At 37.8% G+C, this 17,137-nt stretch overlaps 1 protein-coding gene across 7 annotated transcripts in view; it reads right to left on the bottom strand.

Annotated features, from left to right (window-relative positions):
- Positions 1–17,137, bottom strand: part of PALLD (palladin, cytoskeletal associated protein) — a 201,728-nt gene that overhangs the window by 146,396 nt on the left and 38,195 nt on the right. The window contains exon 1 of one of the 7 annotated variants that reach the window (XM_051616448.1): positions 1,396–1,442. The exons of the other annotated variants lie outside the window; for them this stretch is intronic. The gene's annotated coding sequence lies outside the window, so the exon portion shown is untranslated. Of the gene's footprint in view, positions 1–1,395; positions 1,443–17,137 lie in introns of those variants that run through there. 7 annotated transcript variants of the gene reach the window in all.

The raw sequence follows: 17,137 nt of genomic DNA, 5'->3' as shown, positions 1-17,137 counted from the left end.
TGGAGATTCTGCATTAGAAAAAAAAACAACTTTCACACCCCAAACAGTTAATTGACTGTGCCTGCTATACTTTGCACAATCACCCATTTGCTCATTCAGCATATTTTTCATGTGACTGGATTCACCTTCACAAATTCCTGATAATCAGCAATTAATAAGGGTTAGGGGGAAGGAAATGCTCACCTTGTCAACTCAAAATATTGGAATAACTACTTGAAGTAGCCAGTGGAGCCAGAATTAAGGGAAGGGAAAGGAAAGCTTTCCTCTTTTCCAGTTAATTGTCCCATTAATGCTACTTTTCTTTTTCTTTTTAAAGTACGTAAGTACACTAAATTACCTGGTCTTTCCCCCTTTGTCAAATTTATTACACAATTGAACTTTTGAGTTTCAAGGTTATCTTATTTATCACTTTATTAAGATAACCCATGTAGCAAGACATAATAGCATGCTGATAGCAGTGCTTATCAGTAGCTTTTAAACAAATGGGTCCCCAAAGTGAATTTCCTTTGACAGCTAGGTGGCATTTTTGAAAGGAAGGCATCTGGATTAACCTGCAGCTGTGCTGATTATTATAAAAATTTTCCTAAAGACAAGAGAGGGAGATGAAAAAAGGGTCATTGTAACAAAGTAATCCATTTTGCTGGTAAATTTAAAAGGCAGCAGTGTTAACACTTTTATAAAGCAAGAACAGCTAAATCATTTTGCTTACTAGAAGAAAACCAGGTTTCTTTTTGCAATTCCTGTGCTCTCAGAGTCACTTATCCAAGCAGACACTCTCTCTACTGTACATCAGCTTTCACTTGCATGCCCTAAAACAGTAGACCTTCAAAGCTTTTTTTTTTTTTTTAAAGCATATTCACTTGGCTCCTAATGTTGTGAAGGAGGGGGTGTGTGTGCTCTGAATGAATGCCAATCATTTTAAGCAAGTGTATTTTGGGTTCCTTTAAACTAGACAGTCTAGGTAAGCATCTCATCCCTTTTCACTCCCCCATCCTTCTGTACTTTAGCTCTATTTGTATCCTCTGTTATGGAAGATCTTTACTCCCCAGGTTCAGCCCTACCACTTAAAACAAATGGGTTACTCTGCTAGTTAAAGTTACTCTACACTACATGCAGTTGAAAACAAAACAGATTTGCAAAAAAGCCCATAATGAAGCCATCTGGAAAGCTTACTAGAACTGTACAGGTACAACTTTGCTACATTCTTACAGTGGTTTTTGAAAAGGAAGAAATGAGGAACATTTTACTGCTAGGCACTGTTCCCGAGACCACTATAACCGAGCACACGCTGTATGATTCACTCACATACTTCTTTCCCCTCCTCTATTGTAGTAAAACAGCTAAAGTACCTTATTGTTTCTTGCACTTTTATACACATTTAATGCTGGCACTTACCGTTGTGGAATAGATGAACCCCCACCCCCCACAAAGAAGCTGGTAGCTGGTGGTCTCTGGATCCTTTATTTCTTGACTATCCTCGTCTCTTAGCTTTGCTGCTCTAAATTCAGCCTAGTTTGCAGAAGAGCACAGAAAAAAATTAATAGACAGCCGAGCTGCCAAATTCCAACCACTCACGATCAGCATTGAAGACGTTCTCCCTAGTTCTGACTGATTCCAAAGAACAAAGCCTGCTGGCAATGAGGAAGCGGAATTTAAGTCCTCTGGCTTCAGTCCAACTGTTGCTCTTGCTTTTGCTTCAGCGTACGTGAGAGTGTTTGTATGAGCTTGTAATGCATGTAATAGATGGGGGCTGGGGAAAAAGAGGGTGTGTGTAAGGGGAGGAATGCTAGTCATATCCAAAAATAACACAAAGGAAGTAATGCAGCAATCCGTCTACCCTCATTCTCTCCTCTTATCACATGTACTGAGAGCGTCTGTACCCAAAGATTCTGATCTAAGAGTAGGTAGAGAAAAATTCCAATGTGACTTGCAGCTCTTTTGATTGCACTATTAAACTGTAACTGAGGAGCTCTACACTTACAAGGACGCGTTACAAAACACATGATTTAGTAGCAATCTACTTGACAATACTGAAGCCAGAGTGCATGTCACACTGTGTGCATTTATTCACACACTGGAGAGAAAAAACAGAAACTACTGTTGAAGTTTACTAAGAGTCAGAAAAAATAGCATTACTTTTGCCTATCCAAAAGTTACTACATTCCAGTCCTAGGTATTTCTAGATACTTCTTCATGTTGATTTTTAAAATAGCAAATATTGTAAGTTAACAATATAATACAGAAATAGGGATACTAAAATCTCTACAGTTTAATTATGCCCTACTTTTTCAGGAATCTTCATAAACAATTCCACCTTCAGAAGAGTACTCTCTGTCAAAAAGAAAATCAACATCCACGGCACAAGCAAGAAAATGCTCCAGAACAAAATAAATTTCCTCCCTTGATAATCAGAAAGCTATAATGTAACAATAGTAACTGTTTTTGGGTTGTTTTTTTTTTTTGGTTGTTTGTTTTGTAAAGGGCTTTAGAATATTGGTTTCAGTAATTACAGGCCTAAAAAATCTTAAAAATGGTCATTAATAAGTGAACAACAAATTTAAGGGAAAATAATATAAGTAGTGATAGCCCCAATTTTTTTTTTTTTGTTACTTCTATTCAATCTGGACTCTGTCAAATAAATTTGAGGACAACTGAAACTACCTATATTCCCAGAAGCAGTCTCTGTGATTAGTTAAAATTTCTGAAGAATCTTTATTATATTCAGTAGGGCTTCAATCAAGTGCCCTCAAAATATTACAAGCTAACACAATATAATTTATACTTGTATCAGACTACTCTCTGCGAAAAGTAGTACTTTGCAGAGAGTATTATTAGTTTTAAAATGTTTAATTACAACATGAAAATGCAAAGAAAGGTCAAAGCAATTTTGGATTTAATTTCATCTCATGTATAATAGTTTAGCCCAAGATTTTGAGGTATCTGACTTGGCACTGGGTTTTTCAGAAAAGCAAAGCTGGTAAATTTCCACAAATACTAATTCTCACAACAGAAATAAAAGTGGAAAAGCAGAGAGAAAAGAGTTAGAAATTAGACTCCAGTGTGCCAGTTTCAGCAACGATAGCATAAAGCAGCCACCTGTTTACACAAGGTTTTGTTCCTTAGTATGGGAGACAGTGTAGATCAGACCTCATGATTTCCATATCCAGGGTCAATACTTTTCCTGGACCTACCTGCTTTTTAATAATTTAGTAAGAATTATGGAACTTTGGATAGGAGCTTAGGTTTTGTAGAATATATATATATATACTTCCCTACATTCCCATTACATTTAAGAAATTATGGTTCTTTTCCAGAAGTAGTAGCAAAAAGAATCATTATGATAAATTTTAAAACTACAAATACACTCGATGTTGAAGGTAAATCTCAGAATCCTATAGAAACCATCTGGAATGAAAGGAAGTTATTATGATTTAAGTTTGCCTTCCTGCATATTCACTAGAGACTGAATTTCAATATATTGCAAGGCCATAAAAGTTACAGTAAATCGAAGTCCTACATCAGGAAGTTCACTGAGCTGTACTGTGACATGCATTCTTTCTGTTGGTACTTTACTCCTTGGCAGTGTTACAGAGCTTGGCTCCCTTTGCTGTCTTGAGGTTTGAGAGCCCAAATTTAACCAGACAAATTTCACATGCAAGAAAAGATGAAGAACAGATAAGATTACCTGAGAGCTTTTAGGGCACACCTCATCTCATCTTGAACATCAGCGGCACTGAATTTGCTGAATTGGCTAATTACAGTTCTAACTTGAAAAACATACGCTTTGAGTGGACAACAAACCCATATTTAGTTTCATTTGCAACTGAGTCTCCAGATGATAGAGGTTAGTCCAAAACCCCGTCTTAGTCCAGACACTTGAGTTTGGTTTGCTATTATGAAAAAGCACAGGCCTGAAATAATACAAATTCAGCAAAAGCATGAAATCACAACATGGAAATCACAACATGAAAATCACAACACAAAAAAAGCAACCAAACAAATATTGTTCTGGGCTGCATCAGTAGAGGCATAACCAGCAGGTCGGGAGAGGTGATTCTGCCCATCTACTCTGCTCTGCTGAGAATGCACCTGGAATAATGCATACAGCTTTGGAGCCCTCAGCACAAGAAAGAGGGAGGTGGGAACCTAGTGATCTTTAAGCACTCTTCCAAATTTAACCATTCTATGATTCTATGATTCTATAATGGGGAGCTGTTGCCTGTTTTCCTCTGTCTGAGCATTGCTCTCATAACCAAACCCAAATCTATGATGCTTCTTTCAGAAGAATTTGAAACTCAAATAACCAGAAACTCAAGTAGGATATGATAAAGTAAGGTTAAGGAGTTCAGTAGCTGATATTCTACAACATTAGTCTGTCATACAAATAATTACTAGTATAGGTATCATGTTCTTGTTATTCTCTGATGTCTACATAGATGACAAAGATGTGCGGCACAAAAACAGTACCTGGAATTTTTTGTTATGGTGGAATCAGTGAACTAAAGTTTAAATTTTTCAGGGGAATCAGTTGCATAAATGATCACTACACTAATATTGTTATTATTTAACTCAAATACGTAACCTTATGACATTTAGGAAACCTATGACAACTGTACATTTGCATATTTGCAGTTCATCTGCTCCTGGTAATATGTCTTATTTTCTGCCTGTGAACAATTCAGTTGCAAGTTTCATATTCTGACAAACACTTGTCAGAATTCAATTTGTTTTCCAGTTTCTCTTATTTCTAGTTAAGTAAGGAAGGAGAAGAAAAGATATATTATAGCTTCTTTCGTTGTAAGTTCATTCTTATTACACACACGAATGAGGTGCTTTGTGGGAGTACCACTTTGTCTGGTAAGATATAGCCATCATAAATTGGTTGCTGCCCAGACCAGACAGCTACAGTAATTTTTTAAGCATTAGATAAATGCATAAGAAATCATAATCAGCAAAAAATAACACAGATTTAAATGACTCCTGAAGGGTGATCAAACTGTTCTAAGTAATGTCAGAGTTGACTACCAGTAGTAGCTTTGAAAAATAAAGGTTTTCTGATATTGCTATATGGTAAGGGCCATTCAGAGAGATTTAGGTATATCCTCCTGGACTCTTTGCATGAAGAAGTCAGTATATTTAATTTTTTTGTTTCCCCAGAATTGTAATATAATATTATAATAGACATAGTACTAAGAGGAAAAATAAACTAGTAGCTTCTTTTGAGCACTTGGTAGACACAAGCTCTGGTAAATTGGGCCATTTAATAACTTTCGCGTCTTGTGCTCTGTACACACAAATGTGTTCCCAAAATAGTCTATGTAAATTTGACATTCAGTAGTAAAGGTCACACAGTGCTGGGATGCAGGGAGCACTTGTAAGACAAGGGCTATAATCAAATAAAAGAAACAAAACTGGTGAAATATGCAAAAAGCTAAAACATAGGTCAGACAGTCTGTATTTTCCTGATTCAGACATTTTCCTTTTAGTATCTACACACCTTAGTTGTTCAAATGATGACCCATGCTGAGTTTGTCTTTGATTAGGAGAACATTTAAGGGTGTTTTGCTTTTTCTACCCATACAGCATCTCCACGGTTTCTGTGACTACTGCAAAACGTTTTGCTCATCTCCTTCTGCCTCTCCACAGCTCCTAAAGGCTTGTGTCCTTTTAAAAAGTGGAAGTGTTTCTGTGGCATAGGTCTAGAGAGGAGCTTTTTCTCTGTAAAGATAATGCATGAAGTATTTGTATGTTCTGAAATTATTTAATGTTAAAATTTCATTCTCTGAAGGGTCTGTCTTTGGGGTCTCTGGTGTTTTTATTTGCAAACATTGTTAATTAAGTTATACATAAAAAGTGAGAATGTAGGACAAGTTATAAGAATCTTAGAATCACAGAATCATAGAACCATTCAGGTTGGAAAAAATCCTTGGGTTCACCGACTCCAACCATCATCCCTACTCCACAAAATTCTCCCCTAAACCATATCCACCAACACCACATCCAAACGACCCTTAAACACATCCAGGGATGGTGACTCAACCACCTCCCTGGGCAGCCTATTCCAGTGTCTAACCACTCTTTCTGTAAAAAAAATTTTCCTAATGTCCAGTCTAAACCTCCCCTGTTCCAGCTTGAAGCCATTCCTTCTTCTGTCTCTAATTACCCGTGAAAAGAGACCAGCACCAACCTCTCTACAATGTCCTTTCAGGTAGTTGTAGAGACTGATGAGGTCTCCCCTCAGCCTCCTCTTCCTCAAACTAAACATTCCCAGCTCCTTCAAGCGTTCTTCATAAGATTTATTCTCTAGGCTCTTCACCAGCTTTATTGCCCTCCACTGTACTCGCTCCAGCACCTCAATATCTCTGTTTCTAATACAAGCCAGGATGCCACTGGCTTTCTTGGCCACCTGACACTGCTGGCTCATATTCAGCCCCTTGTCAATTAGAACCCCCAGGTCCTTTTCTGCCAGACAGCTTTCCAGCCACACTTCCCCAGGCCTGTAGCATTGCCTGGGGTTGTTGTGGCCCAAGTGCAGGACCCAGCACTTGGTCTTGTTGAAGCCCAGACCACTGACATTAGCCCAACGATCCAATCTGTCCAAGTCCCTCTGTAGAGACTCCCTATCCTCATGGAGATCAACACTCCCACCTAACTCGGTATCATCTGCAAACTTACTGATAATACACTCTATGTCCTTATCAAGATCATCAATAAAGATGTTAAACAGAAACAGTCCCAACACTGAGCCCTGAGGAACACCACTTGTGACTGGCTGCCAGCTGGGTTTGACTCCATTGACCGCCACTCTTTGGGCCTGACTGTCCAGCCAGTGCTTGATCCAATAGGTCATATGCTCATCCAGACCAGGAGCAACCATGTTTTTTTTGAGAGTTCTATGGGGAACAGTGTCCAGTGGGCTTTGGAGATCCAGATAGAAAGGGGATGAGTTCAAAGGCATCAGAATAAGTTTAATGAATGAGATCTCTTCCACAGAATCCAAGGTCAGAATTAAAATCGTAGCTAAATTGGAGTTTCGGAGAAAACACAGGCTTTTCAAACCAAATATGTATTATTTTTAATGGTACCTACAAACTACAGCCTCAAGCAGAATACCCTCAAAGATTAGTATCTGTATCATACTGACAGTATGCGTTCAGACAAGTTTGATGTTCCAAATGTTTTATAGCTGCATCATAACATAAACTGATAGAAATATGTATTTGTTACAATTACACAAATAATCCTCCTCATCTGCACTTGAGCCTGAAATTCAGTCAAACCACATGAATGATGTTCCAGAGCACTCGAAGAATGTTTGCGTCTCTTGTGTAGATGCTAACAGGAATTCACCAAAGACCAAAAAGCCCAAGAACCATTTAAATAACTATTACTTTCCAAATCAGTTGCTACATCTGATTTTAATGAAAAATTGTTTATATTTAGGAGATACATGCAGGCATCACAAGCCCAAACAAGTCAAAGGGCTGACGTATTAGTTCATAGAGTCTGTGAACATTTGTTTGCTTATTGAATCCATGGCTATCTCAGGATAAGTATACATAATCAGCCCTGAAAGAAGTTCCGTTTAAATTGCTGAGTGATTAAATGTAAAAGCACCTTAAAAGGCTGCATGAACTAGGATAATGATAGGGTGGATATGAGTACAACCAAATATTTCTAAAACTCAACTCATCTACTTGTTTAATTCATGCATTGTCCTTATGATTCATACATATTCTGCTTAAGGCTATACCTCACGGGAATTATTCTTAATTGCTAGTGAGTCGGAAAATCTCATGGCTGCTCTGATGCATCTGCTTATCTGTAGTTTTAGTTCATCTTATTTCTCATGTTGACAGAACATACAAACCTGCAGTGTGGAAATGGGTAAAGATTCTCCACTTCGTTCTGCCAAAAATTAAAGACACAAGTACTTATTTCTGGATAGTTCACATATGCCCAGAACTGAAGATTTCACAAATAAGTGACTGCTTTGAAAGCTATTAAAGAGAGTTACACTTCTTCTTTCATAAGAAACTATAAATCCATATAGGGCTAGAGAAAGGTGTCAGTTTTAGTAATAAAAAATTACAAATGACACTTAAAATTGTTGCAATTCTTGTAATACGATTTTCAGTGTCAACGTTCCCTAGTTCTGCCCCTACTCTCTCCTTTTTCTTTTGTTTTCTCTTCTTAATTTTATTTCATACCAATATCTTCTAGCATTTACTATACAAAATCTATGAGGAATGCCAGGAACAAGTGTTGCTCAAACGTGACCTTACACTTCCATTGTCACATTACTAAAGAAACTGGAACCACAGGCATTTAACAACTGCTCTTTCCAAGCAAAGAAGGCATAATGCTGGGGGACAACTGACAATACCCAGAACTAATACAAGTTTAGTGTCCTGAAAAAGCAGAGCAATGGCTATTAGTTCTTAAAACAGTGCTTCCAGCATTACCAGTACATCCTTCTCTATGCAAACTGATGTCCAAATTGTCAGCAGGTGTTGCTGCTGTCACCTGACTACCAAATCCGTTTTAGCTGAGAAACAAGAAGTCAAACACGAAAGACTGAAGCAGCTCATAAACAGTTGTCTTTTAGTTTAGAGAAGGTGGTTTCCATAAAGTAACAAAATAATCACTAACTCCTGTACAGTATGCTCTTTTTTTTATTTATTTTTATTTTATTTTTTTTTACTTTTCTATTTCATTTGTAATTCTAAGAATTGGTGAAGAACCCAGTACATGAAGGAGAACCATTTATATTATTTCTTATCTTAGTTCATTTATTTTTTTAATACAAACAATACCTAAGTCCTTATGCTATGAACTATCAGGAGTTTAATAATAAAATGTAGCAATACAAGAGGTTTGTGGGGCCCAAACATTAGCCCATCATATATTCCATATTCTTAAGATGGGGTTTTTGTTTTTGAAATCATGGTTCTTTTAAAAAGTATAGTCATCGCTTTAACCCATTTTAGTTGAGCTTTTAAAGAACACATTTCTGCAGCCTCTATTAGTGAAAGGAGTATTGAATTAAGCAATTCAGGTACTGCTGCATTTCCATTTAAATACAAGTATAATTAAAGATTGAAAGAACAAGCATTCTGCAAAAAAATAGAATGAAATAAAGTGTAGCTAAGCTGGGAAGGAAAGCTGCTATTTTTCTATGTTCTAGAAGTTCAGTTCTTGAACTCCGTAAAGTTTCTAATGGACAGCAAGGCAACTGCCATCTCCTGAAACTCACACAACAGTTTTTCAAAAGAAGTTACAGTTTTTCCAACAAAATCATGCAAAACTATGATCACCTTGCCCTTCTCATCATACAATAAATCCTTGTACTCTCAGCGAACAGCAGGTTTAGAACGAGCAACCACAAAGCTTTGAAAAGGGAAGAACAACCTCCTTTTAATGAAACAGTGATTAATTTAAGCCAAGTGAAAAATGCTGCATGTTTTCAAGATGTCTTTACTAAGCAATAGAAGCATTCAGTAGAGTTGATGGCTAGCCAGCGTTTATAAATTCTCATAAAAAAAGGAGCTAAACTGAAGAAAAAATCCCTTGTATCGCATTCTGATGCTAAATTATTAAGTACCTCTTATAGCCAGGATATTGAGACTTTGTTTAAAGAGAGATCTTACCTTTCTACCATCACCAGTGATTTCTAAGTGAGTTACAAAGGTGGCATAATTTTTGCTTCTCAAACTTTTGTAACATTAAGTTTTGAGAGATACTAGATATTAAAAAATTACTTTGTTCTGGAAGGTGAAAATATTTTCTTTATCTATGAAACAGAAAATCAGAAATTAGATTTGGATGTAAAGAGCAAGGACTAGAAATAACTTAGGACTTAACATTTGTCATAAAGGAAATATTTTTATCGGCACAAAATTAAATGAAGTATACATTTAAATAACCTGTCAAAAGTATACCTTACTTTTGAGTTTTTTAATGAAATCTCATTCATTTGGAGTCACCACAAAAATGTTTTCAGAATAAACTATGAAATGCCTTTGAGAATGATTCCCAGAAAAGAAATTTTGATACAAACACTCAGGATTAGGTTGGCTGGGGGAAAAATTCCCAGTAGATCACCTAGCAGAGATTGTTGACTGGACATAAGGGGTTCCCAGTTCATGCATCACCTGGAACGGGACTCCTTTGAACATCAATCAATGCTTTTTATATAGAATCAAGCTTGCTTTGGCTCTTTGGATAGCTGTAGAGTGAAGGTTGAGTTTTACCAGGCTGCCTGCTTCACCTACTTCTGGGACAAATCCCCTTTCATGATTTGAAAAAATTTAAAAAATGCTATGCAGGCAGATTAACTGTGCAGCAGTAATTCTTCAAAAGTAACTTGAGGTAAACCACATATTTCTATTCCTGAGTAACAAGGAAAATCAGTTCAGGAAATGAGCTCATAGGTAGATTAAAAAACCAAAATAATAATTAAAAAAAACCCCAAACCTACAAACCAGAAAAAGTCATGCTTAATATACAATGCTATTCCCTTTCTAGTTCCTCGCTGAAACCTTGAAGAGGATGGGGTATATGTAAATGCTGCTACATGGTTTTGATAGTTTTTTTAGTCAGTAGTAACGAAAGCTTCACAAGAGATTTTTTTGTGTGTGTGTCTTTAGTGAAATTTTAAAATAAGGTTTTTCTGTAGATTCTGAGATGTTTTATGTTACCAAGTTTCCAGCAGGTTGTGCTCATCAAAACAGCATTTTGGAAATATTTTAAATCACAGAGTCACAGAATCATGGAAGGTTAGGGGTTGGAAAGGACCTTGAAAGATCATCTGGTCCAAACCCCCTGCCAGAGCAGGATCACCTAGAGTACATCACACAGGAACGCGTCCAGGAGGGTTTTGAATGTCTCCAGCGAAAGAGACTCCACAACCTCTTTGGGCAGCCTGTTCCAATGTTCTGTCACCCTCACAGTGAAAAAGGTTTTCCTTATGCTTATGTGGAACCTCCTATGCACCAGCTTGCACCCGTTGCCCCTTGTCCTATCATGGGATATCGCTGAGAAGAGCCTGGCTCTGTCCTCCTGACACTTGCCCTTTACATATTAGTAAACATTGATGAGGTCACCCCTCAATCTCCTTCAAGCTCCCTCAGCCTTTCCTCATAAGTGACATGTTCCACTCCCTTAATCATCTTTGTAGCTCTGCACTGGACTCTTTCAAGCAGTTCCTTGTCTTTCTTGAACTGAGGGGCCCAGAACTGGACACAATATTCCAGATGTGACCTCACCAGGGCAGAATAGAGGGGGAGGAGAACCTCTCTTGACCTACTAACCACACCCTTTCTAATACACCCCAGGATGCCATTGGCCTTCTTGGCCACAAGGGCACACTGCTGGCTCATGATCATCCTGTCCACCAGGACCCCCAGGTCCCTTTCTCCTACACTGCTCTCCAGCAGGTCAGCCCCCAACCTGTACTGATACATGGGGTTTTTCTTCCCCAGATGCAAGACTCTACACTTGCCCTTGTTGAATTTCATCAAGTTTCTCCCTGCCCAACTCTCCAGCCTGTCCAGGTCTCGCTGAATGGCAGCACAGCCTTCTGGTGTGTCAGCCACTCCTCCCAGTTTAGTGTCATCAGCAAACTTGCTGACAGTGCACTCTGTTATATTCTATATGTTATTATATTATATGTTATTATATTCAGCTGGAAAAATCAGGCTAATTATTAAATATCAGGCAACTTATTAAAACATATAGCAAACAATTTAGGAAGAAATATGCACTATTCTTTTTTAATTATTTTTTGAAAATATTTGTTTGTTTTTTATATATATTCCAAAGTACAAGTTATTTGGTGTTACCTCATGCCCCAGCTTTTTTCCTTTAATTACTAATCTTCCCAGCCTTGACTGAGAGTCTTAGAGAGCCTAACAGCTTCTTGTATATAATTTCCAAAACATGGTTGTTTTGGTTTGGTTTTGTTTTGTCTTGGTTTTTTAAATAGAACTTTTTTTTTTTTTTTTTTGCCATATAATAGTTATACCTGGTCTCCAATCCACTGTCTCAAAGATCTGCAGTTTAAGACACATCTATCTGAACTGTGTTCTTCAAGTGTATATTGCCTTTCCTAAGGAACATCAACAAACAGCAGTACTGGTAACAGTATTTATGCTTATAAAGTAGTATATCTGCCTCTGAAGTACTAATGGTTGGAGATTTTTTCTTTTCAGATCACCCTCACATATGGAGTTTGTGTCCCTTTTCAAAGCTAAATTATCCCAAATGCTGAATTTTTTCCTCAGGCTTACTTCACTTGCAGTGACACAGTGATATATTTATTTTTATAAATATTCCCTGAACATTATCAGTGACTTTGGGAGGATTCAAGGAGTGATATCTTACTTCTACCCAGTCAACTTAATACATACAACTTTTTAATTTTACAAACAATAAAACTCAGGCAATTCTTCAGAGCTGAACTTTGACATACAATTTTCGTTTTCTCCACGTTCATGTGTTACAAAGCTGTGCTACACAAACCACTTTCTTTCCCCTTTAAGAGCATCAGCGTAAACCTTCAAATCTGCACTTTGCAACCCCTTCTATGCCACCTAGCTACCCAATATCATATGCTGTGTTGACATTGATACTTCTACTGTGGTACGTACAAGCTGACTCAGCAGGCAGCTGGGCAAAAAAAATAATTTTGCATAACAATGTACACCAACAAAAAGCCTTAAACTCAGTAGTTATATTAGGCCTGGTTTCTTATTTTAACAGAACTTCTAAGTGTTTAGCTTTGAAATCTCTGCTTAGGATGCATTCTGTTTGAAACCTGCCTCCAGTTCAACAATTATTATGCCAGAAAGAGGCAGAAATACTCAGTTGAAGGGCAAGCAGGATTGAAGTGTGGCCACACCAAAGAAACTACTTTCAAATGTTGTGGAGATACATCCAGAAGGCAAGATTTCATTAACAGTTGTGATTCTCTAAGATCATGGCTTCTACAAGAAAGGGCTGTCTAATCCTCTGCTAGATTTCCAGTTCTTACCTTGTGCTGAGCTAGCAGACATGGGCATATTTTTTCCTACCAGTCCTTTGAAATCCCATACTCTTTTAACTGAGGCTTTTCACCTGAGTTTTGTGTTTATATGTGGTGGTGACAAGATGAAAGAGCAACAAACAAAATCAGTGAAACAGGAACAGTGCTATATCTCTATTATAGGATTTTAAGAGATACTCTTTCATAACTTCATTCCATGTAAGGTGTCTTTATGACAAAGCTGAATTTGCAAAGTTTTACACAGAAGGAATTTTCAGGATATCTGAACAAGATTAGGTGAAATTACAATGTACATGTGCCTGGGCAATTAATATAACCAGTACATCAGAGGATCTTTCTGCACTAAAGCTTTTAAATAAGGGCAGCCTTCTTCATGAACGTCACTTCTTATAGATCAGTCACAGACGTAGCAAGGGCTAGGCAGGATCATTAGATGGGAGAAGTTGAGAAGCTGAGATGTCTTGACTCTAGTGTGCTATGCCTGAAGCATGAATCTTACCCTCACTGCTGCGCCCGCACCAGCTTCCTAAGAGAGGGTATGGCACTTTAGAACAGAGTCCAGAGCCCTTCCTGCCTGCTCACAAATGCTTTTCAGTGAGCTGCTTCCTCACTTGGGTGGGCTTACCTGGAGCATAGATAATACTGTCTACTTAAAGATTGCTCCTTGGTCTGGGTAGATAAGCAGGGAGCAAGTTACAGCACTACTGGCAGCCAGGATAGAAAGCCCAAGAACTATGCAGGAAGAATGGGGGTACCATTGCTATACTACCCCAAATGTCTTAAGCAGATATCCTGCTTCTCTTCAGTGCAGCATCCATGATCTTTGCATACCTTTAACAATAACCTCATGAACTGGAGGGCAACTGCCCAAGCAGATCTGGAAACACATTCTTAAAGATTCACTCTTGCAGCATGGCCAGCTGCTCTACAGCAGCTGATGAACAAATGCAGAAAGCATCCACAAAGCATTTGAATACTCCTTGTTTCCTCACGACTTCACTGTGCGCAAAAGGGTTAAGCTAGATTAAGAGAATTAATGAGTAATGCAGCTGGCAAGAAATTCTCTTTCCACTCACCAAAAAGCTGGCTTTTGTTTCTGCAGTCAGTGAATGAACTCATGCAGCAATACCTGTTGGCAAATCAAGGCTTGTTGTCTTGCTAAGATACATACAATACTGCCAAGTCCTTGATGTCTTCATGGATCTTTGCTATACAGATTGGTATGCCAGGGACTCAGCAGATCATCAAGCCCACACAGTGCCAAAAGTTACATCCCATTGCCACATGCCAGTCAGAGCTCTTGGGAAACAGATGGAGCACCTGTGTTTGCCAAAATTTGTTCACAGCCTCCCCTTTGGATACCACTGAAAATACCAAGCCCCTATTTAAAATCCAAGATGTTTTATTTTAAGCATGCAGTAAATTGATGCAAAATTTTCATTCCTTTCCCTTCACCCCTGCCTACTCCTATGATAGGTATTAATATTGATGGTTTATTACTTGTTGCAGTGATCCATGTATGTGGGAAATAGAAATAAATTTACATTACTTGCTTATTATATATTTATACAATTCCAAACAGGCAGAAAATATTGTTATACTCTAGCCTTAAGAAGAAACTAAAGCTTGTTAGGTAACAGTGCTCCATTTTCTGTAGGCAGTTTACCTCCTTTGTGAAGTGGCAAAAAGTGCAGATAAATTAAGTCTGTCTGTGCCACTATGATTCCATCAACAGCTTCTCCATTCCAAGGGCAGCATTGTGCAAACATTACCTGTCATGCTTTATAGGTTATCTGTAGGAGGACTTGATAGTAACTACCTTTCCAGCAGAAGTGTCTGTGGCAAGGAACCTGGCTGTTTTAAAGAGAACTACAATCTGCCAAGCATGTATCATGCTGAACTGCATTCACCCTTCAAGTCTAGGAAGATGGGATGGGCCTGGCCAGATCTAGCTCGTTCATAGACAACCACTTCATATTTCCCCTTACTTTACCACTCTTCAGAAGAGCAGCAAGCTGCTGCCTGACAAGGTGAGTCAAGTGAGAGATGCTACAAATAGAAGTTACTGGGGGTGTGAAATAGTATTTTAATTTGAAGAGCAAGCAGGTAAATACACACAAGCATGAAGAACAATATTTTTATAAAAATCACCACTACATACAGAAAAACATATTTATATTAAAATGTATGCATTTCAACATACAATATTCATAGAATCATAGAATCATTAAAGTTGGAAGGGACCTTAAAGATCATTAAGTTCCAACCCCCCTGCCATGAGTAGGGAACCCTACTACTAGATCTGGTTAGATCTAGTCTAACCCTCCCCTGGTACAGCTTGAGGCCATTTCCTCTTGCTTTATCACCAGTTCCTTGTGAGAAAAGACCAGCACCTAAATCTTTACAACCTCCTTTCAGGCAGTTGTAAAGAGTGATGAGGTCTCCCCTCAGCCTCCTTTTCTTCAGACTAAATAGTCCTAGTTCCCTCAGCTGTTCCTAAGTTACACTCTTCTATTAGATGTTGCACTCTTCTATTAGATTCTGCACCCCTTTTGTAACATGGATTCTCACACACACATTCTGGATAATGCAGGGCAATGTCACTGCAAAGCATATGGTAGTACAGTTGACACCATTCCCTAATTAAAGAAATACAAAGATAAGCTACACAAATGTGAGATCATTCTAAGCACTAAAATACAGGCAAATATTAGCTCAAAGCTAAGCAGGTAAATATAGAACTCTTCTTCCAGGTGACTGATTCTGAATAGCTGCTTTAAATTCCTGAAAACATCGGCATGCAACTGAAAACAAGCTATTTGAACTTCCATTTAACATAGAAAAATTTACTAAAACCTCCTTTCAACATATGGTGACTCTCAAGAGAGGAAGAAAAACACGGAATATTACATTTTTCTTTAATATTTGCATTTTTAGAAATCTAAAATCAAGAGGGAGGGGAGGAAAAAAAAGACGATAGGCATCCAAAATTCATCAGAATTTTGGAAGGATTCCATAGAGTGGAGGAAATATCTAGACCATACACTAGAGGGCAATACAGAGGTGTCTGAGGTATTGTCTGTCCCGCTGAGTAAGAACAGTACGCTAGGAAAGTGTTATGTCTCAGGACCTTCAACTTGGCAAAATGGTATCAATAGGTCTCTGAAAGTCAAATCAAGTTGAATGGAAAAAATGTCTAGGTATAAACATCAGTACAGATACATTATGCAGAGCACAATATCAAGGCTATAAGGAACATGAGAACTACAAAGAGCTGAGAACTTTTCTGCTGAAGATATTCTTCTACATGTATCCAAGATGAGACTTCTTAAAACTGACCAAAATAATCTAGTTTGACATTTTCTGACATTTTCCATTTTCTTTTTTTCTTTAAATACAATTTCCCCCTGCAGTTCAGTCATTAATACAAACCAACACACAGGGGCTGGAGAAGGGAGGGGTATGAAACAAAAAATTTAACTGAACTCAGTACAGCTGCTTGCAGCCTTTCTTTCTGAGATGTGTCATCTAGTATCTGTCGTTCTCATAACATGAGCTAATGGCAATGATAAATCTAGAGATTTTATCATTTTCCAGTCATAACCAGAGATGAAATAGGTTGATACCACATCAGTCAGAAGGATAGTAACATGGAACATTTTTGCCTAATGCAAAGCGGTGGAACTTACATATGTCAATTAGTGTATTGTGTGAGTTTAATTTTAACATGTGAACTAAACACCAACAATTTCCTTTAGCATCCTTGAAGTGCTCTTTAAAATGGGTGCTCTAATATTTAGCAATGAGTAGCAATTTGGAACTTGCTAATGTTAATATACGATCAACAAAAGATGTCACTGTTGAGAGAGATATAGATAACAAATTATTTGTTGTTAAATCAGAATGCTACATAAGATATCCACTCTTTTTACACCATAAATGTTAACTTGACAGCAAGTTGATTTATCCCTGGTGTGAACTGTCATTGTAAAATGAGACTCTAGGATATCACCTTTAAATTCAAAGGATAGATGAGTAAAAAAAGCACGACAACAAACCAAAACCAAAACAAACCAAGAGAATGAAGGACTA

Source organism: Apus apus, chromosome 4, assembly GCF_020740795.1.
Source record: "Apus apus isolate bApuApu2 chromosome 4, bApuApu2.pri.cur, whole genome shotgun sequence".
Lineage (NCBI taxonomy): Eukaryota > Metazoa > Chordata > Aves > Apodiformes > Apodidae > Apus > Apus apus.
Note: the sequence above shows the minus strand (reverse complement) of the source record. Positions and strands in the feature narration are given on the sequence as shown.